The sequence below is a fragment of the Amblyomma americanum genome, chromosome 1 (assembly GCF_052857255.1).
Source record: "Amblyomma americanum isolate KBUSLIRL-KWMA chromosome 1, ASM5285725v1, whole genome shotgun sequence".
NCBI classification, from domain to species: domain Eukaryota; kingdom Metazoa; phylum Arthropoda; class Arachnida; order Ixodida; family Ixodidae; genus Amblyomma; species Amblyomma americanum.
Window position 1 is genome coordinate 486,542,174 of NC_135497.1, and position 23,717 is coordinate 486,565,890.

Sequence of the window (23,717 nt, forward strand, 5' to 3'; positions counted from 1 at the left end):
TATCGAAGGCTGAGCTCCTAGAGAAGTGCCTGCATGGGCGAACTCAAAATGCAAATGAGTCGTTCAACCATGTTGTTTGGGAACGCGCGCCAAAGAATGTGTTTGTTAGGCTTCGGACCCTACGGATGGCAACACTGGATGCTGTTCTTTCATTTAATGATGGTAGCATCGCACGGGCCAACGTTTTGAAGGCGTGTGGATTGAACCCAGGGAGCTACACCATCAAGTGGCTGAGGGAAGCTGACCATAAGCGCATGTACTTTGCGGACCGAGCAACACGACAGCTTACAAAAGAGACCCGACAGTCAAAACGACAAGCCGAAAAGCGAAAAAAAGACAGCGACAGTGACTACGAAGCAGGGGGTATTAAACTAATTACTATGGAGGCGTTTCTGCGAATAAAAAATGGTTTTTCACATCTTTTTTCTCTTTACGCTCTATTATCTCAAAACAGTGTTTTTTTCTTACAAAGGTACCATTATTTCCAATGCCTTTCAAGACAGACGGCTGATTTTTTTTTGCAATCATCTACATAAGTGTTGCCAACTACTGAACTAGAATTAAGCAATTTCACTGAGCAGTTATTCTGTTATGAATTTTGAAATGCGCAAAGAAAGGCCAGATTTGTGTACTACCGGAAAAAATTTTGTTAAAAATCGAATTTTCAACACAATTCAAATATTCTAGTTCAGTAAAAAGAACACACAATTTGGCAAACAATGATATATGTATTATTATGCTACTGTTATTAGTTAGTGAGAAACATGTACCTCAACATGGCCTAAAATGCATGGGAAGTATAGGGCTTACCCTGTGCCCTTAATACGTTTTTTTTCATCGATTTTTTCAGCCGCGAGGATCATACCAATGTACCTGATGTTGCTGATTTTGACTGGCAATTCATGAAATGTATTGAAATCTCGGTGGAGGGAATTGCATGTCTTATTATTAATTTGAAGTTTTCTACTTCATCTGGTATTGACAATATTAGTTCCAAGGTATTAAAAAAATACCATTTCTATATCCAGTAACAATCTGTACCATATACTCAAGCAGTCTTTGTCATCGGGACAGCTGCCCAATGACTGGAAAATGCCCAAAATCATACCCTTATTTAAAACTGGGGATAAACAATCCCCGGAAAACTACCGTCCAATTTCATTGACCTGCATTTGCTGCAAGATGCTCGAACATATAATGGCTACTCATATTTATAATCACCTAGAGTCCAATAATTTCTTTTTTCGCCATCAACATGGTTTCAGGAAAGGATTATCATGTGAGACACAGTTACTCGAATTCACGACTGATCTGCACCTTAACATGAACAATAACCAGCAGACCGATTGCATTTTCCTTGACTTTTCCAAAGCATTTGATCGTGTAGCTCATTGTCGCCTTATTGCTAAATTAACTGCACTTCGAATTGACTCCTTCACTCTAACATGGCTTCGTAATTTTCTTTCGAATCGTCAACAGTTCACAGTAGTTAATAATATTGCTTCGTGTCCTACTTACGTTACTTCTGGTGTGCCTCAGGGCAGTGTTTTGGGCCCTTTACTCTTCCTAATTTACATAAATGATTTGCCACTTAATGTTTCTTCTCGTTTACGTATTTTCGCTGACGACTGCATTATTTACAGATCAATTAACAGTACTGACGACCACCTGGCCCTTCAAAATGACCTTAGCCTAATTCATAGTTGGTGTAACACCTGGTTAATGGCTTTAAATGTGTCAAAATGTCAGGTAATTTCTTTTAGTCGTAAGCGTGACAACTCACATTTTTTATACAACGTCAGTAATAATGAATTGTTACATACAGTATCGTATAAATATTTGGGTGTTCACCTAACCGAGAACCTCTCTTGGACAGACCATATTACAGCCGTTTGCGCAAAAGCTTCAAGGACATTAGGTTACCTACGTGGTAATCTGAGTAATTCACCTTCCCACATCCGCAAATTGGCCTATCTGACATTTGTTCGTCCTCAGCTCGAGCATGCATCTTCCATTCGGTCCCCATATCCTACATACTTAATCGACATGATTGAATCAGTCCAGAACCGAGCTGCCCGTTTCATTTCACGTAATTATAGCCATCACTCCAGCGTAACGCAAATGAAAGTCGATGATTCCATACAGCCTTTAGTTCTTCGCCGTAATATCGCTCTGTTATCCTTGTTTCACAAATATGTTTATAATGCCACACAATCCACACTACCTATCCAGACCGCCTCGAACACGTCTCGTCGTTTAAATAACCACTTAAGCTTTGCGCGCATGTACGGTACGAAACATGCTTTTAACTTTTCCGCACTCCCTACCGCCATTTGCTTTTGGAATAATCTGCCTGATCACATTGCTTCCGAGTCAGATCAAGAAAAATTTCGTCATCTCCTACAGGAGCATTGTTCATAATAGCACTTACAAATAACTTTATCTTGTTTCTTACACTTTGCAATCGGCTTCGAACTTCTTGTGACATTTGTGATGTATTGCTATCTCGCTCCTGTGAATTGCTATTTTATGCTGCGTCGTGTGTTCACTTGTATGACCTGTATATATTATTGCTTTTTTGCGTCTTTTTTCCTGAATATCACTTCAAGAATTATACTCCCTGATATGTTCATTCTTTGTGTATTTTACTTTCTAGTATTAATGCCTTACGTTAAGTTTTACTCATGTTTTTTTTTTAAGTGTACCTTTGTGGCCTTTCATTACTACAGTTGCTCGTGTTTTATGGCTTTATCTTGGTAATATTGTTGGTGAGCCCTGAATTGAGGTGTATTTTTTGTATACCACTTTAGAAGGCTGCTTACTCTGTAACCACCCTTACACAATGCCCCCATAGGGTCTGTAAGGTATTTTAAATAAATAAATAAATAAATAAATAAATAAATAAATGCAAACCAGGTCTACTACTTTAAACTGCTGCAGTGGGTTAATCGAACCAAACCACTTATCACTGCAGGAGAACACAGCTGTGCATACCCCATCCGTGATCATAAACGGAGAACGCCTGTGGTGCAAACTAATTATGGTCGCCAAAAGCTAAATTTTCTGTCTGCTAAGGTGTTGAATACCTCTGGAATGCACATGGTTTTCTACAAATCCTTTACTGTTTAGGAATGGAAATGCAGACACTTCTTGGTTAATTAGCCGGTGTGGTGGCTGAGTGTTATGGCGCTCAGCTGCTGGACCGAAAGACGCGGGTTTGATCCAGGCCGCAGCAGTCGAATTTCGATGAAGGCGAAATTCTAGAGGCCCGTGTGCTGCGCGATGTCAGTGCACGTTAAAGAACCCCAGGTGGTCTTAATTTCCGGAGCTCTTCACTACGGTGTCTCTCATAGCCTTAGTCACATTGGGACGTTAGAGCCCTATAAACCAAACCAAACTTCTTGGTTAATTCATTAAGTTTATACAAAACTCATTGATACCTGTTATTACTAGGCCGTGACCAAATCGGTTGAATCGCCAATACGTGTTCCGCGGTTTACACATGGATTAAGGTAAGAAATGCTTGCCATTGGATACAAAAATTATTCTGGTGTCCTAGTTTTGCTTTTGTTGTTCATGATGGAGAGATGGCACAGGAAGAACACGATGTCGGAAAGTGAATGACGCGTGTTACATGTGCGTTATCTTTTCGTCATGAACGTTATCCAACTCACCGAACTTTCGGCTTCGCTTTTCTTGTATACTGGTTTAGATTTTTGTATTGCAAGTTTCGCACTTCATGTTTTTTATTGCTTGTGCCCTTTGCATGCAATCCTGGATGTGTCAGCAGAAGCCGCGTATTCTTACAACGTTCGATCTTTTGAGACTGATGTTCAGGGCGGTACAATTTTTCCTTTGAAAGAGTTGTTTACATTGTATCCTTACTACTGGCCGAAGTATTACGCCTGAGTTCTGTTCGTTGCTGCAAAAAATTATTAGAAGAGTCCAAGGCCTCTTCAGGCTCAGAGCATTTAGCCCTGGCCTCTTCTTAGACATTGTCTGAGGAAGGAATAAAGGAACAAAATAACAAAAAACAGACTGCCGTGGGACTCCTCGCACATACCAACCACGGAGAACTATGTATGCTGTCTTGCAAAAAGGCCTCAAGTTGTGCCTTTATTTAGGCGAGAAAAAAAATGGCAAACCGATTCCACCAGTGTGATTCCAAATTCAACGACACTTCGGTGTTGATTTATCATCACCGCAGTTCATTTCGTTAAGTTTACTCCATACCACTTTTCGTTACTTGTGGCTGCAGTACCTCTTAGTACAAGAGCACAACCTCACCTTGAATAAATGCTATTCGTTTCTTACGGATGGATTATGGAATAAACCGCAGCAAAGTCAAAAATGCAGTAAGATTGGAAGTTCACCCAAATATTGTCATAAATATGGTTTCAGTTTCATAACAGCACTACCACGGAGACACCGTGTTCACAACAAATTCGCATCAAAATCTCTAAACGCCAGCGGAAACAGACCGTAAAAGAAACATACATGCCAGTTCGTAAGATAAACATACATGCCAGTACATGGCTCCCTAACCGTCGCAGGTGCAGGGGGACCTATAAAGCTAAGGACGCACTGGCGCTCAGAGGATGCCTAGCGATGGGTAGGAGTTCACTGCTTACGCTTCGCGCTTTAATGTCACCTAAATTAAGCGTATCTGTGATTTGCATGCATCGTCCTTCCCCGAAAACTGAAAGTGTCATGTGATCTCTCTTTTTATTCGATTACGGCAGGGGCTGGCGCGCACGCCGAAACCCCACTACCAAAAATTATGTGCCACAGCTTCCCCATCTAGGAAAAGAGACGGGCTTCAGCCGGCCGTAATGCAATGCACCGGCCTCCACCCGTGGACTCGGCCTCGTTGATCACCGAAGTCCCAGCACCCGGTAAAGTTAAGATGCCCGGGATCGCTGATTGCTTGGTGGCCGGTCTAAAGCGTCCACCATCACTTCCCCTGTGAGAACAGATGCTTGGTGAAAAGTATCTTCAGAAGATCCCACGTGGTATTGATAAAATAGGACGTATGTAGGATCTAATTTTAGGCGTTTCAGATCTGAAAATCATAGGTCGAAATAGGAAATGTGGCTGATTAATGCACTGATTTTTTTCATTGCAAATCGCTCTTAGCAGGACGGCTTTGATGGCGCAGCGCATGCACTCTCGAGATGCAGTTGCTTCGGGCTGACGATTGCCCCACGTGCGTGAAGAGCACGCGCGCTGCGCCTTTTTAGGAAGAAGAAGAAAACTATATGAATTGATGCTGTGAAAGGCGTCACAGCCAGGATATCTGTATCGTAGTATTTAGAACTGGCGTATTTGTGAATATTGACATTATTAAAAAAAAGGACTGCATTGCACAATTTACTTCGATAGAGAAAGGATCGGCTTAGGTGTTTAAATATTTTCCAGGCGCAAGCACATCTAACGCTATTCGTGCTATCCCTGCGGAAATATAATTTTAGCCACAGATTTGGGATTAAATATATAAAAGCTCTCCTGATCCGCCTCGGAGTCGGTTAGATCCCGGCCGCCACCGTCGCATTTCAATAGAGAGGTAATACTAGATCCCCTTTTGCTGTGCGATGCCAGTTCATGGTTCAGAACCCCATGTGGTTTAAATGATCTGGAGCTCTCTACTGCGGCGTCCCTCATAGCCCGGGTCGCTTTGGGACCTTAAACCCTACAAAGTCATAGATCACCTTCATTTCGACTAGCAGATCAATCCTCCTTGGTTCTCTGTCCTCTTCAGCGCTCTTACTGCCTCTTTTGGGTTTGAACTCCCACATTACAGACCTTAACTATTTATTTACAGCATATCCGGCAGTTCCGTAGCATTCCAGCATGCTTGTGGCATAAAATAATGACAAAAGCAAACATGTGAACAGACAAAAAATCAATGGCATGGTGACTACAAAACAAAGCGTTCTCACGTTCAACACACGTAATACAAGCCAAAACAACCGCACAGTACAACAGTAACTCTATTAATTACAAATTATTCATCAGTTGAGCGAAGCGGACACCGTCAACTGCGACTACATCCGCTTTAAAGCATTGCATTTCGAAATTGTTTCTCTGAAGAAAAGAATTTTATGTAATTTGTCCGACATTTAATTCCTGTATTTTTACTGCTGTAATCCCACATACTTGAGATGTAGTGGGGAGATTTCATGTATTGAGATTTCTCTTTACGACTTGAGTTACATGAATGACATGCATTTGATTCAGCCGGTTTACCTTCCGCCTTCTGCCGAAAGGTTTGAGTGCTTTGTTTGGCTTTATTTTTGCGACACTAGCTCTCTGGCAAAATTGTTTAATATAAACCTCGCCGAGCGGCTATGTATACCTGCAGTTCTATCGACCAGGCACCTTTGACGGGGGTCACATAGGTGGAACGGTATTCCAAGGGCGGTTATACTATAACTAGTGTGCCGCGTTTTTCAGTATTTGAGGAGCGCCACGAAGACTTTGTATCACGAGGTTAAGGATACCCGGGCCCTTTTTAAGCGTGTTGTTAATGTGGTGCTTAAACGAAAGATCTGCTGAAAAAGCACACCTAGATATTTGACTTCTGGTACCACAACGTTAAGCCTGCAATTTTTCTTTAAATCGCTCGGTGTGCTTTTCCATCTTATTTGTAACCACTCTCAATAGCCTTGACGATTCTGCCCCGTAGGTTTGTCTTGCTTAGATAGCGCTGTTATATAGTGTCCGCCTGAGGTATATTTTAAATCTGGCGTTCACCCCATAACAGCGCCTCCCAAATGCGCTCAAATTCATTTTTGTTGTCCTAGTTATTTCACTGTAGTTTTCATGATGTACAGGGACTACTTTCTTTAAGTAGATGTATTTGCTTACCTCTTCCAATCCTCCAGTGCTTATCATAATCTGTTGCTCTCTTCCGAGGCTGCTCATCATCCCTTTAAATTTATTGTTATTGATTTTTACAGCCACGGTTTGGCTTTGCATATCTAGGTCCTGGATCATGCATTAAAGCGCGGCCTTTGAGTTGCTGAGGAAGGCGATGTCATCAGCAAGCTGGAGATCGCTATGGTATTCTCTATTAGCTTTTATGCCCGCCTCTTACCAATCCAATTCTCTGTATGGTATCTGTAAAGACGCAGTGAATAGTATAGAGATATCCTGTCTCCCTGCATTATTCACTTTCTGATCAGTAGTTTATCACCTATTTTGTGAAAGACAAAGGCCATTATGCAGCACATGTTTTCATACATTCGAAACACACCCACAACCCCCCCCCCCACACACACACACCTACGCATGCACGCACACAGGCACGCACGCAAGCACACAGACACACACACGAGGGTTGATCGAGAAATAAGGTTACCATCAATTTTAGAAACACACAGCATTGTTTATACGCAAAGAAATTTACAAGATCGGAAAGATGATGCTTTGCTCTAGATGTATACATTATCACCATTTTTTTCTACGCATTTTAATGGACGTTGCTTCAATTTCGGTATGCCAATATCGTAGAACTCCGCCGCCAACCAGCTGAGGAGGCGTTTCACCTCTTCCTTGACATCATTGTCGCTCCGGAAGCGTTGCCCACCAAATATTTCTTTTGACTTGAGGAACAAGTGATTATCACTAGGCGCCAGGTCTGGACTCTACGGGGGGTGGGGCATGACAGTCCACCCAATGTTTCTCAAAAGTTCCAGAATTGCGCGAGACGTGAGGTCGGGCTTTTGTGTCATGAAGCGGTACACGGGATGCCAGTCGTCCTTGCCCGGAGGATATGGATAGCTCGCCTGAGTTTCCAAATTTTTGCACAATAGCTGTCTGAGTGGACTGTTGTCCCAGGATTAATGAAATCGCACAGCAGTATCCCCTTACAATATCAAAAAACACTGCCCATGACTTTGCCAGCAGAACGAGGTTGTTTGAACTTCTTTTCGACTGGTGGCCCTGGGTGACACCACTGCTTGGATTTCGTCATTTTTTTTATTGCACATACTGCTCTCTATGGTGACCGGCATTGCAGGAGTGGTTACAAATAAAAAGAACAAGGTATTATGTCTTAATATGAAAAGGCTCTGTACTTGCAAACTCTTCAGGAGGCAAACTACGCAAGGAACAATCACTGTTGTTCCAGATTTTAATCAACATGGGAAAATATGAAAACTTGAAACAGTCTAAAAAAGAAAGAAAAGGCACATTGTTCAGGGGGTCTAATCAGCCATCGACACTGGAGCAGCGACATCAACGCTTGCGACGGAACTGCATTGGCCAGGCGCCCAACTTTGGTAGCAGTGCGAAGAAGCTTCAAGGCATCGAACGTTCTGCAGTGCTTGATGACATCGGCCGTAGACTTCAAACTGGTTTTGCTAAAAAGGAAGTTGTATTTATCTTCAGCAATTCCTTTAAGCAAAAATCCAACTTTTAACTTCTTCAGGTACTAGGTAATAGGATCGATACCAAGCACATCCACCACAAATGTTACGTAGTCAGCATTCACTGAGTAAGTCAGGAGCGTCCTTTTAAGAGGTTGAGTGACGGGGGCGGAGATCTCAACCAGGTCAGGCCGAGCAGCTTCCTGTTCCTCTACGGATCTGATATTCTCCGCTTCCCCGTGGACACAAAGCATGTGACAATATGCACCCAGGGGCTATTTTTGGACCTCAAGAATGCATTCGACACTGTACAGCACATTTTGATAAAAAGCTTTATATCCATAGCGTACGTCGAAAAGCACTCAGTTTAATCAAAATTTATCTATGTGATCGCTACTAGCATGTTAACAATATCAGTATATCATAGAGTAAATTGCAAATTCTCTATGGTGTGGTTCAAGAATCCATTTTAGGGCTGTTTTTATCCCTGGTATACATCAATATTACCTCAGTCCCGGGCTTTACCATCACAATTTTACATGCGGATGACACCAATGTCTTCTTCAGTGGAGAAAAGAACGCAAGCTTGAAAAAGGCTGCTAATGAATACTTGCCTAAATTATCACGATGGCTTTTAAATAACAAATTGATTACAAATGCAAATAATACAAAGTACATAACATTTAAGGCCATAAATTGAAGACACTATTCAACCATAAATGCGACCTATGACGAAACTGTGATAGAAAAGGTAAAAAAACAAAAATTTTTGTGCCTATGGTTCAGTTAACAGGTTTCATAGAATATGCATGTTAATATATTAAAGGGTGATTTGGCGCTAATAATTGGGAGAATCTACACAATCAGGAATCTGATACCCACCTGCTTAAAACAGGTATTCTATTTTTCTCTTTATTTCTATACAATGTTATGGATCAATGGTCGACGGAACGACGACAGCTTATAATTATAATAAATTAACTATCCCACAAGAAAGGTGCTACGCTTGTGTGAGAACTAGCGAGGCAATAGACGCAACTTACGGACAGGGCCTCTTTTCGTTAAATACAACATGGGGCACGACACCGCATCGAGTATGCAGCGTACTCAGCTACTGCTATTGCAGGTGACCGTCACTTGGGCCGTTTGCTCAGCACTTCCCGGCACGTGCAGACTGCGCACCGATGATGCGACACCACCTCTGCTTGCCTTGGTAATCACGGCGCCGAATCCAGACCAGAATTTAGCGCACATCTGGCAACGGCGATTGGGGACTACAATGGACAGCACAGAAGGAGGACTTAAAAGCCAGCCAGCAAGCGTCCACTTCGGGCACGACACCTCATCGAGTATGCAGCGTACTCAGCTACTGTTATTGCAGGTTAGTTACGTTCGGTGTGCTGCATGCTTTAGGAGTAAAAACTGCTGTTTGATCGCGGTGTCGTGTCCACTTGAGTGGATTGATGTCTTAAAGAGTTCTAATTCTAATTTACTTCTGTGTTCGCTCTACTCTGCAATGTTTGATTTGCTCCTCTTGCTTTCTGGCGACGTTGAGACGAACCCAGGTCCAATGTCAAAAGCTGAGGCAGATGCGTTTGCCTCGGCTCTTGAGTCGATACAGAAACTAGAGGCCGCACAAGAGGCGCTCTTGACAGAATTAAAAAGCGCAAAGGACAAACAAGGTGCCACTAATAATGAACTCATCATTCGAACAGCCAAGGTTGCGGCGCTTGAGTTGGCCACATCCTCAGAAAACGCTGTAGATTCGAGCATGAAGGAAAAAGGAATCAAAACTTTAAGTGATGTCTCAGATCAGCTGCAAACAATAACTTCAAGATGTGAGGACGCAGAAAACAGGCTCAGACGAAGTAATTTGCTGATTTTCGGGATAGAAGATGACCCTGATGAGGACTGGGCTACGACTGAAAAGGAAGTCATAAAATTCTGCTCTGAAAAACAGCAAACTGAAACAATCAGTTCGCAATTCGAACGCGTACTTAGGCTTGGGAAATACCAAGAAGGAATGAACAGACCTATAATAGCTAAACTAACTTTTTTAAAGAGAAGCAACGCATCTTGTCATCTGCACACAAATTAAAAGGCTTAAAATATTCAATCGGGGAAGATTTCTCCCCAGCTACGCGACACGCTTCGAATTGCACTTCGAATTGACTCCTTCACTCTAACATGGCTTCGTAATTTTCTTTCGAATCGTCAACAGTTCACAGTAGTTAATAATATTGCTTCGTGTCCTACTTACGTTACTTCTGGTGTGCCTCAGGGCAGTGTTTTGGGCCCTTTACTCTTCCTAATTTACATAAATGATTTGCCACTTAATGTTTCTTCTCGTTTACGTATTTTCGCTGACGACTGCATTATTTACAGATCAATTAACAGTACTGACGACCACCTGGCCCTTCAAAATGACCTTAGCCTAATTCATAGTTGGTGTAACACCTGGTTAATGGCTTTAAATGTGTCAAAATGTCAGGTAATTTCTTTTAGTCGTAAGCGTGACAACTCACATTTTTTATACAACGTCAGTAATAATGAATTGTTACATACAGTATCGTATAAATATTTGGGTGTTCACCTAACCGAGAACCTCTCTTGGACAGACCATATTACAGCCGTTTGCGCAAAAGCTTCAAGAACATTAGGTTACCTACGTGGTAATCTGAGTAATTCACCTTCCCACATCCGCAAATTGGCCTATCTGACATTTGTTCGTCCTCAGCTCGAGCATGCATCTTCCATTCGGTCCCCATATCCTACATACTTAATCGACATGATTGAATCAGTCCAGAACCGAGCTGCCCGTTTGATTTCACGTAATTATAGCCATCACTCCAGCGTAACGCAAATGAAAGTCGATGATTCCATACAGCCTTTAGTTCTTCGCCGTAATATCGCTCTGTTATCCTTGTTTCACAAATATGTTTATAATGCCACACAATCCACACTACCTATCCAGACCGCCTCGAACACGTCTCGTCGTTTAAATAACCACTTAAGCTTTGCGCGCATGTACGGTACGAAACATGCTTTTAACTTTTCCGCACTCCCTACCGCCATTTCCTTTTGGAATAATCTGCCTGATCACATTGCTTCCGAGTCAGATCAAGAAAAATTTCGTCATCTCCTACAGGAGCATTGTTCATAATAGCACTTACAAATAACTTTATCTTGTTTCTTACACTTTGCAATCGGCTTCGAACTTCTTGTGATATTTGTGATGTATTGCTATCTCGCTCCTGTGAATTGCTATTTTATGCTGCGTCGTGTGTGCACTTGTATGACCTGAATATATTATTGCTTTTTTGCGTCTTTTTTCCTGAATATCACTTCAAGAATTATACTCCCTGATATGTTCATTCTTTGTGTATTTTACTTTCTAGTATTAATGCCTTACGTTAAGTTTTACTCATGTTTTTTTCTTAAGTGTACCTTTGTGGCCTTTCATTACTACAGTTGCTCGTGTTTTATGGTTTTATCTTGGTAATAATGTTGGTGAGCCCTGAATTGAGGTGTATTTTTTGTATACCACTTTAGAAGTCTGCTTACTCTGTAACCACCCTTACACAATGCCCCCATAGGGTCTGTAAGGTATTTTAAATAAATAAATAAATAAATAAATAAATAAATGCAAACCAGGTCTACTACTTTAAACTGCTGCAGTGGGTTAATCGAACCAAACCACTTATCACTGCAGGAGAACACAGCTGTGCATACCCGATCCGTGATCATAAACGGAGAACGCCTGTGGTGCAAACTAATTATGGTCGCCAAAAGCTAAATTTTCTGTCTGCTAAGGTGTTGAATACCTCTGGAATGCACATGGTTTTCTACAAATCCTTTACTGTTTAGGAATGGAAATGCAGACACTTCTTGGTTAATTAGCCGGTGTGGTGGCTGAGTGTTATGGCGCTCAGCTGCTGGACCGAAAGACGCGGGTTTGATCCAGGCCGCAGCAGTCGAATTTCGATGAAGGCGAAATTCTAGAGGCCCGTGTGCTGTGCGATGTCAGTGCACGTTAAAGAACCCCAGGTGGTCTTAATTTCCGGAGCTCTTCACTACGGTGTCTCTCATAGCCTTAGTCACATTGGGACGTTAGAGCCCTATAAACCAAACCAAACTTCTTGGTTAATTCATTAAGTTTATACAAAACTCATTGATACCTGTTATTACTAGGCCGTGACCAAATCGGTTGAATCGCCAATACGTGTTCCGCGGTTTACACATGGATTAAGGTAAGAAATGCTTGCCATTGGATACAAAAATTATTCTGGTGTCCTAGTTTTGCTTTTGTTGTTCATGATGGAGAGATGGCACAGGAAGAACACGATGTCGGAAAGCGAATGACGCGTGTTACATGTGCGTTATCTTTTCGTCATGAACGTTATCCAACTCACCGAACTTTCGGCTTCGCTTTTCTTGTATACTGGTTTAGATTTTTGTATTGCAAGTTTCGCACTTCATGTTTTTTATTGCTTGTGCCCTTTGCATGCAATCCTGGATGTGTCAGCAGAAGCCGCGTATTCTTACAACGTTCGATCTTTTGAGACTGATGTTCAGGGCGGTACAATTTTTCCTTTGAAAGAGTTGTTTACATTGTATCCTTACTACTGGCCGAAGTATTACGCCTGAGTTCTGTTCGTTGCTGCAAAAAATTATTAGAAGAGTCCAAGGCCTCTTCAGGCTCAGAGCATTTAGCCCTGGATTCTTCTTAGACATTGTCTGAGGAAGGAATAAAGGAACAAAATAACAAAAAAACAGACTGCCGTGGGACTCCTCGCACATACCAACCACAGAGAACTATGTATGCTGTCTTGCAAAAAGGCCTCAAGTTGTGCCTTCATTTAGGCGAGAAAAAAAATGGCAAACCGATTCCACCAGTGTGATTCCAAATTCAACGACACTTCGGTGTTGATTTATCATCACCGCAGTTCATTTCGTTAAGTTTACTCCATACCACTTTTCGTTACTTGTGGCTGCAGTACCTCTTAGTACAAGAGCACAACCTCACCTTGAATAAATGCTATTCGTTTCTTACGGATGGATTATGGAATAAACAGCAGCAAAGTCAAAAATGCAGTAAGATTGGAAGTTCACCCAAATATTGTCATAAATATGGTTTCAGTTTCATAACAGCACTACCACGGAGACACCGTGTTCACAACAAATTCGCATCAAAATCTCTAAACGCCAGCGGAAACAGACCTTAAAGAAACATACATGCCAGTTCGTAAGATAAACATACATGCCAGTACATGGCTCCCTAACCGTCGCAGGTGCAGGGGGACCTATAAAGCTAAGGACGCACTGGCGCTCAGAGGATGCCTAGCGATGGGTAGGAGTTCACTGCTTACGCTTCGCGCTTTAATGTCACCTAAATTAAGCGTATCTGTGATTTGCATGCATCGTCCTTCCGCGAAAACTGAAAGTGTCATGTGATCTCTCTTTTTATTCGATTACGGCAGGGGCTGGCGCGCACGCCGAAACCCCACTACCAAAAATTATGTGCCACAGCTTCCCCATCTAGGAAAAGAGACGGGCTTCAGCCGGCCGTAATGCAATGCACCGGCCTCCACCCGTGGACTCGGCCTCGTTGATCACCGAAGTCCCAGCACCCGGTAAAGTTAAGATGCCCGGGATCGCTGATTGCTTGGTGGCCGGTCTAAAGCGTCCACCATCACTTCCCCTGTGAGAACAGATGCTTGGTGAAAAGTATCTTCAGAAGATCCCACGTGGTATTGATAAAATAGGACGTATGTAGGATCTAATTTTAGGCGTTTCAGATCTGAAAATCATAGGTCGAAATAGGAAATGTGGCTGATTAATGCACTGATTTTTTTCATTGCAAATCGCTCTTAGCAGGACGGCTTTGATGGCGCAGCGCATGCACTCTCGAGATGCAGTTGCTTCGGGCTGACGATTGCCCCACGTGCGTGAAGAGCACGCGCGCTGCGCCTTGTTAGGAAGAAGAAGAAAACTATATGAATTGATGCTGTGAAAGGCGTCACAGCCAGGATATCTGTATCGTAGTATTTAGAACTGGCGTATTTGTGAATATTGACATTATTAAAAAAAAGGACTGCATTGCACAATTTACTTCGATAGAGAAAGGATCGGCTTAGGTGTTTAAATATTTTCCAGGCGCAAGCACATCTAACGCTATTCGTGCTATCCCTGCGGAAATATAATTTTAGCCACAGATTTGGGATTAAATATATAAAAGCTCTCCTGATCCGCCTCGGAGTCGGTTAGATCCCGGCCGCCACCGTCGCATTTCAATAGAGAGGTAATACTAGATCCCCTTTTGCTGTGCGATGCCAGTTCATGGTTCAGAACCCCATGTGGTTTAAATGATCTGGAGCTCTCTACTGCGGCGTCCCTCATAGCCCGGGTCGCTTTGGGACCTTAAACCCTACAAAGTCATAGATCACCTTCATTTCGACTAGCAGATCAATCCTCCTTGGTTCTCTGTCCTCTTCAGCGCTCTTACTGCCTCTTTTGGGTTTGAACTCCCACATTACAGACCTTAACTATTTATTTACAGCATATCCGGCAGTTCCGTAGCATTCCAGCATGCTTGTGGCATAAAATAATGACAAAAACAAACATGTGAACAGACAAAAAATCAATGGCATGGTGACTACAAAACAAAGCGTTCTCACGTTCAACACACGTAATACAAGCCAAAACAACCGCACAGTACAACAGTAACTCTATTAATTACAAATTATTCATCAGTTGAGCGAAGCGGACACCGTCAACTGCGACTACATCCGCTTTAAAGCATTGCATTTCGAAATTGTTTCTCTGAAGAAAAGAATTTTATGTAATTTGTCCGACATTTAATTCCTGTATTTTTACTGCTGTAATCCCACATACTTGAGATGTAGTGGGGAGATTTCATGTATTGAGATTTCTCTTTACGACTTGAGTTACATGAATGACATGCATTTGATTCAGCCGGTTTACCTTCCGCCTTCTGCCGAAAGGTTTGAGTCCTTTGTTTGGCTTTATTTTTGCGACACTAGCTCTCTGGCAAAATTATTTAATATAAACCTCGCCGAGCGGCTATGTATACCTGCAGTTCTATCGACCAGGCACCTTTGACGGGGGTCACATAGGTGGAACGGTATTCCAAGGGCGGTTATACTATAACTAGTGTGCCGCGTTTTTCAGTATTTGAGGAGCGCCACGAAGACTTTGTATCACGAGGTTAAGGATACCCGGGCCCTTTTTAAGCGTGTTGTTAATGTGGTGCTTAAACGAAAGATCTGCTGAAAAAGCACACCTAGATATTTGACTTCTGGTACCACAACGTTAAGCCTGCAATTTTTCTTTAAATCGCTCGGTGTGCTTTTCCATCTTATTTGTAACCACTCTCAATAGCCTTGACGATTCTGCCCCGTAGGTTTGTCTTGCTTAGATAGCGCTGTTATATAGTGTCCGCCTGAGGTATATTTTAAATCTGGCGTTCACCCCATAACAGCGCCTCCCAAATGCGCTCAAATTCATTTTTGTTGTCCTATTTATTTCACTGTAGTTTTCATGATGTACAGGGACTACTTTCTTTAAGTAGATGTATTTGCTTACCTCTTCCAATCCTGCAGTGCTTATCATAATCTGTTGCTCTCTTCCGAGGCTGCTCATCATCCCTTTAAATTTATTGTTATTGATTTTTACAGCCACGGTTTGGCTTTGCATATCTAGGTCCTGGATCATGCATTAAAGCGCGGCCTTTGAGTTGCTGAGGAAGGCGATGTCATCAGCAAGCTGGAGATCGCTATGGTATTCTCTATTAGCTTTTATGCCCGCCTCTTACCAATCCAATTCTCTGTATGGTACCTGTAAAGACGCAGTGAATAGTATAGAGATATCCTGTCTCCCTGCATTATTCACTTTCTGATCAGTAGTTTATCACCTATTTTGTGAAAGACAAAGGCCATTACGCAGCACATGTTTTCATACATTCGAAACACACCCACAACCCCCCCCCCCACACACACACACACCTACGCATGCACGCACACAGGCACGCACGCAAGCACACAGACACACACACGAGGGTTGATCGAGAAATAAGGTTACCATCAATTTTAGAAACACACAGCATTGTTTATACGCAAAGAAATTTACAAGATCGGAAAGATGATGCTTTGCTCTAGATGTATACATTATCGCCATTTTTTTCTACGCATTTTAATGGACGTTGCTTCAATTTCGGTATGCCAATATCGTAGAACTCCGCCGCCAACCAGCTGAGGAAGCGTTTCACCTCTTCCTTGACATCATTGTCGCTCCGGATGCGTTGCCCACCAAATATTTCTTTTGACTTGAGGAACAAGTGATTATCACTAGGCGCCAGGTCTGGACTCTACGGGGGGTGGGGCATGACAGTCCACCCAATGTTTCTCAAAAGTTCCAGAATTGCGCGAGACGTGAGGTCGGGCTTTTGTGTCATGAAGCGGTACACGGGATGCCAGTCGTCCTTGCCCGGAGGATATGGATAGCTCGCCTGAGTTTCCAAATTTTTGCACAATAGCTGTCTGAGTGGACTGTTGTCCCAGGATTAATGAAATCGCACAGCAGTATCCCCTTACAATATCAAAAAACACTGCCCATGACTTTGCCAGCAGAACGAGGTTGTTTGAACTTCTTTTCGACTGGTGGCCCTGGGTGACACCACTGCTTGGATTTCGTCATTTTTTTTATTGCACATACTGCTCTCTATGGTGACCGGCATTGCAGGAGTGGTTACAAATAAAAAGAACAAGGTATTATGTCTTAATATGAAAAGGCTCTGTACTTGCAAACTCTTCAGGAGGCAAACTACGCAAGGAACAATCACTGTTGTTCCAGATTTTATTCAACATGGGAAAATATGAAAACTTGAAACAGTCTAAAAAAGAAAGAAAAGGCACATTGTTCAGGGGGTCTAATCAGCCATCGACACTGGAGCAGCGACATCAACGCTTGCGACGGAACTGCATTGGCCAGGCGCCCAACTTTGGTAGCAGTGCGAAGAAGCTTCAAGGCATCGAACGTTCTGCAGTGCTTGATGACATCGGCCGTAGACTTCAAACTGGTTTTGCTAAAAAGGAAGTTGTATTTATCTTCAGCAATTCCTTTAAGCAAAAATCCAACTTTTAACTTCTTCAGGTACTAGGTAATAGGATCGATACCAAGCACATCCACCACAACTGTTACGTATTCAGCATTCACTGAGTAAGTCAGGAGCGTCCTTTTAAGAGGTTGAGTGACGGGGGCGGAGATCTCAACCAGGTCAGGCCGAGCAGCTTCCTGTTCCTCTACGGATCTGATATTCTCCGCTTCCCCGTGGACACAAAGCATGTGACAATATGCACCCAGGGGCTATTTTTGGACCTCAAGAATGCATTCGACACTGTACAGCACATTTTGATAAAAAGCTTTATATCCATAGCGTACGTCGAAAAGCACTCAGTTTAATCAAAATTTATCTATGTGATCGCTACTAGCATGTTAACAATATCAGTATATCATAGAGTAAATTGCAAATTCTCTATGGTGTGGTTCAAGAATCCATTTTAGGGCTGTTTTTATCCCTGGTATACATCAATGATATTACCTCAGTCCCGGGCTTTACCATCATAATTTTACATGCGGATGACACCAATGTCTTCTTCAGTGGAGAAAAGAACGCAAGCTTGAAAAAGGCTGCTAATGAATACTTGCCTAAATTATCACGATGGCTTTTAAATAACAAATTGATTACAAATGCAAGTAATACAAAGTACATAACATTTAAGGCCATAAATTGAAGACACTATTCAACCATAAATGCGACCTATGACGAAACTGTGATAGAAAAGGTAAAAAAACAAAAATTTTTGTGCCTATGGTTCAGTTAACAGGTTTCATGGAATATGCATGTTAATATATTAAAGGGTGATTTGGCGCTAATAATTGGGAGAATCTACACAATCAGGAATCTGATACCCACCTCCTTAAAACAGGTATTCTATTTTTCTCTTTATTTCTATACAATGTTATGGATCAATGGTCGACGGAACGACGACAGCTTATAATTATAATAAATTAACTATCCCACAAGAAAGGTGCTACGCTTGTGTGAGAACTAGCGAGGCAATAGACGCAACTTACGGACAGGGCCTCTTTTCGTTAAATACAACATGGGGCACGACACCGCATCGAGTATGCAGCGTACTCAGCTACTGCTATTGCAGGTGACCGTCACTTGGGCCGTTTGCTCAGCACTTCCCGGCACGTGCAGACTGCGCACCGATGATGCGACACCACCTCTGCTTGCCTTGGTAATCACGGCGCCGAATCCAGACCAGAATTTAGCGCACATCTGGCAACGGCGATTGGGGACTACAATGGACAGCACAGAAGGAGGACTTAAAAGCCAGCCAGCAAGCGTCCACTTCGGGCACGACACCTCATCGAGTATGCAGCGTACTCAGCTACTGTTATTGCAGGTTAGTTACGTTCGGTGTGCTGCATGCTTTAGGAGTAAAAACTGCTGTTTGATCGCGGTGTCGTGTCCACTTGAGTGGATTGATGTCTTAAAGAGTTCTAATTCTAATTTACTTCTGTGTTCGCTCTACTCTGCAATGTTTGATTTGCTCCTCTTGCTTTCTGGCGACGTTGAGACGAACCCAGGTCCAATGTCAAAAGCTGAGGCAGATGCGTTTGCCTCGGCTCTTGAGTCGATACAGAAACTAGAGGCCGCACAAGAGGCGCTCTTGACAGAATTAAAAAGCGCAAAGGACAAACAAGGTGCCACTAATAATGAACTCATCATTCGAACAGCCAAGGTTGCGGCGCTTGAGTTGGCCACATCCTCAGAAAACGCTGTAGATTCGAGCATGAAGGAAAAAGGAATCAAAACTTTAAGTGATGTCTCAGATCAGCTGCAAACAATAACTTCAAGATGTGAGGACGCAGAAAAAGGCTCAGACGAAGTAATTTGCTGATTTTCGGGATAGAAGATGACCCTGATGAGGACTGGGCTACCACTGAAAAGGAAGTCATAAAATTCTGCTCTGAAAAACAGCAAACTGAAACAATCAGTTCGCAATTCGAACGCGTACTTAGGCTTGGGAAATACCAAGAAGGAATGAACAGACCTATAATAGCTAAACTAACTTTTTTAAAGAGAAGCAACGCATCTTGTCATCTGCACACAAATTAAAAGGCTTAAAATATTCAATCGGGGAAGATTTCTCCCCAGCTACGCGACACGCTTCGAATTGCACTTCGAATTGACTCCTTCACTCTAACATGGCTTCGTAATTTTCTTTCGAATCGTCAACAGTTCACAGTAGTTAATAATATTGCTTCGTGTCCTACTTACGTTACTTCTGGTGTGCCTCAGGGCAGTGTTTTGGGCCCTTTACTCTTCCTAATTTACATAAATGATTTGCCACCTAATGTTTCTTCTCGTTTACGTATTTTCGCTGACGACTGCATTATTTACAGATCAATTAACAGTACTGACGACCACCTGGCCCTTCAAAATGACCTTAGCCTAATTCATAGTTGGTGTAACACCTGGTTAATGGCTTTAAATGTGTCAAAATGTCAGGTAATTTCTTTTAGTCGTAAGCGTGACAACTCACATTTTTTATACAACGTCAGTAATAATGAATTGTTACATACAGTATCGTATAAATATTTGGGTGTTCACCTAACCGAGAACCTCTCTTGGACAGACCATATTACAGCCGTTTGCGCAAAAGCTTCAAGGACATTAGGTTACCTACGTGGTAATCTGAGTAATTCACCTTCCCACATCCGCAAATTGGCCTATCTGACATTTGTTCGTCCTCAGCTCGAGCATGCATCTTCCATTCGGTCCCCATATCCTACATACTTAATCGACATGATTGAATCAGTCCAGAACCGAGCTGCCCGTTTCATTTCACGTAATTATAGCCATCACTCCAGCGTAACGCAAATGAAAGTCGATGATTCCATACAGCCTTTAGTTCTTCGCCGTAATATCGCTCTGTTATCCTTGTTTCACAAATATGTTTATAATGCCACACAATCCACACTACCTATCCAGACCGCCTCGAACACGTCTCGTCGTTTAAATAACCACTTAAGCTTTGCGCGCATGTACGGTACGAAACATGCTTTTAACTTTTCCGCACTCCCTACCGCCATTTCCTTTTGGAATAATCTGCCTGATCACATTGCTTCCGAGTCAGATCAAGAAAAATTTCGTCATCTCCTACAGGAGCATTGTTCATAATAGCACTTACAAATAACTTTATCTTGTTTCTTACACTTTGCAATCGGCTTCGAACTTCTTGTGATATTTGTAATGTATTGCTATCTCGCTCCTGTGAATTGCTATTTTATGCTGCGTCGTGTGTTCACTTGTATGACCTGTATATATTATTGCTTTTTTGCGTCTTTTTTCCTGAATATCACTTCAAGAATTATACTCCCTGATATGTTCATTCTTTGTGTATTTTACTTTCTAGTATTAATGCCTTACGTTAAGTTTTACTCATGTTTTTTTCTTAAGTGTACCTTTGTGGCCTTTCATTACTACAGTTGCTCGTGTTTTATGGTTTTATCTTGGTAATAATGTTGGTGAGCCCTGAATTGAGGTGTATTTTTTGTATACCACTTTAGAAGGCTGCTTACTCTGTAACCACCCTTACACAATGCCCCCATAGGGTCTGTAAGGTATTTTAAATAAATGAATAAATAAATAAATAAATGCAAACCAGGTCTACTACTTTAAACTGCTGCAGTGGGTTAATCAAACCAAACCACTTATCACTGCAGGAGAACACAGCTGTGCATACCCGATCCGTGATCATAAACGGAGAACGCCTGTGGTGCAAACTAATTATGGTCGCCAAAAGCTAAATTTTCTGTCTGCTAAGGTGTTGAATACCTCTGGAATGCACATGGTTTTCTACAAATCCTTTACTGTTTAGGAATGGAAATGCAGACACTTCTTGGTTAATTAGCCGGTGTGGTGGCTGAGTGTTATGGCGCTCAGCTGCTGGACCGAAAGACGCGGGTTTGATCCAGGCCGCAGCAGTCGAATTTCGATGAAGGCGAAATTCTAGAGGCCCGTGTGCTGTGCGATGTCAGTGCACGTTAAAGAACCCCAGGTGGTCTTAATTTCCGGAGCTCTTCACTACGGTGTCTCTCATAGCCTTAGTCACATTGGGACGTTAGAGCCCTATAAACCAAACCAAACTTCTTGGTTAATTCATTAAGTTTATACAAAACTCATTGATACCTGTTATTACTAGGCCGTGACCAAATCGGTTGAATCGCCAATACGTGTTCCGCGGTTTACACATGGATTAAGGTAAGAAATGCTTGCCATTGGATACAAAAATTATTCTGGTGTCCTAGTTTTGCTTTTGTTGTTCATGATGGAGAGATGGCACAGGAAGAACACGATGTCGGAAAGCGAATGACGCGTGTTACATGTGCGTTATCTTTTCGTCATGAACGTTATCCAACTCACCGAACTTTCGGCTTCGCTTTTCTTGTATACTTGTTTAGATTTTTGTATTGCAAGTTTCGCACTTCATGTTTTTTATTGCTTGTGCCCTTTGCATGCAATCCTGGATGTGTCAGCAGAAGCCGCGTATTCTTACAACGTTCGATCTTTTGAGACTGATGTTCAGGGCGGTACAATTTTTCCTTTGAAAGAGTTGTTTACATTGTATCCTTACTACTGGCCGAAGTATTACGCCTGAGTTCTGTTCGTTGCTGCAAAAAATTATTAGAAGAGTCCAAGGCCTCTTCAGGCTCAGAGCATTTAGCCCTGGCCTCTTCTTAGACATTGTCTGAGGAAGGAATAAAGGAACAAAATAACAAAAAACAGACTGCCGTGGGACTCCTCGCACATACCAACCACGGAGAACTATGTATGCTGTCTTGCAAAAAGGCCTCAAGTTGTGCCTTTATTTAGGCGAGAAAAAAAATGGCAAACCGATTCCACCAGTGTGATTCCAAATTCAACGACACTTCGGTGTTGATTTATCATCACCGCAGTTCATTTCGTTAAGTTTACTCCATACCACTTTTCGTTACTTGTGGCTGCAGTACCTCTTAGTACAAGAGCACAACCTCACCTTGAATAAATGCTATTCGTTTCTTGCGGATGGATTATGGAATAAACAGCAGCAAAGTCAAAAATGCAGTAAGATTGGAAGTTCACCCAAATATTGTCATAAATATGGTTTCAGTTTCATAACAGCACTACCACGGAGACACCGTGTTCACAACAAATTCGCATCAAAATCTCTAAACGCCAGCGGAAACAGACCGTAAAAGAAACATACATGCCAGTTCGTAAGATAAACATACATGCCAGTACATGGCTCCCTAACCGTCGCAGGTGCAGGGGGACCTATAAAGCTAAGGACGCACTGGCGCTCAGAGGATGCCTAGCGATGGGTAGGAGTTCACTGCTTACGCTTCGCGCTTTAATGTCACCTAAATTAAGCGTATCTGTGATTTGCATGCATCGTCCTTCCGCGAAAACTGAAAGTGTCATGTGATCTCTCTTTTTATTCGATTAAGGCAGGGGCTGGCGCGCACGCCGAAACCCCACTACCAAAAATTATGTGCCACAGCTTCCCCATCTATTAAAAGAGACGGGCTTCAGCCGGCCGTAATGCAATGCACCGGCCTCCACCCGTGGACTCGGCCTCGTTGATCACCGAAGTCCCAGCACCCGGTAAAGTTAAGATGCCCGGGATCGCTGATTGCTTGGTGGCCGGTCTAAAGCGTCCACCATCACTTCCCCTGTGAGAACAGATGCTTGGTGAAAAGTATCTTCAGAAGATCCCACGTGGTATTGATAAAATAGGACGTATGTAGGATCTAATTTTAGGCGTTTCAGATCTGAAAATCATAGGTCGAAATAGGAAATGTGGCTGATTAATGCACTGATTTTTTTCATTGCAAATCGCTCTTAGCAGGACGGCTTTGATGGCGCAGCGCATGCACTCTCGAGATGCAGTTGCTTCGGGCTGACGATTGCCCCACGTGCGTGAAGAGCACGCGCGCTGCGCCTTGTTAGGAAGAAGAAGAAAACTATATGAATTGATGCTGTGAAAGGCGTCACAGCCAGGATATCTGTATCGTAGTATTTAGAACTGGCGTATTTGTGAATATTGACATTATTAAAAAAAAGGACTGCATTGCACAATTTACTTCGATAGAGAAAGGATCGGCTTAGGTGTTTAAATATTTTCCAGGCGCAAGCACGTCTAACGCTATTCGTGCTATCCCTGCGGAAATATAATTTTAGCCACAGATTTGGGATTAAATATATAAAAGCTC

The 23,717-nt window shown here is 42.5% G+C and overlaps 3 non-coding genes across 3 annotated transcripts; all 3 read right to left on the reverse strand.

Annotated features, from left to right (window-relative positions):
- Positions 1–4,739: 4,739 nt before the first annotated feature.
- On the reverse strand, positions 4,740–4,903 carry LOC144116554 (U1 spliceosomal RNA). The gene has a single exon (XR_013311886.1). It is a non-coding gene; the product is annotated as a U1 spliceosomal RNA (small nuclear RNA).
- Positions 4,904–13,846: 8,943 nt separating this feature from the next.
- On the reverse strand, positions 13,847–14,010 carry LOC144116555 (U1 spliceosomal RNA). The gene has a single exon (XR_013311887.1). It is a non-coding gene; the product is annotated as a U1 spliceosomal RNA (small nuclear RNA).
- Positions 14,011–22,953: 8,943 nt separating this feature from the next.
- LOC144116584 (U1 spliceosomal RNA) lies at positions 22,954–23,117 on the reverse strand. Its single transcript, XR_013311912.1, has one exon. It is a non-coding gene; the product is annotated as a U1 spliceosomal RNA (small nuclear RNA).
- Between the last annotated feature and the right edge of the window lie 600 nt (positions 23,118–23,717).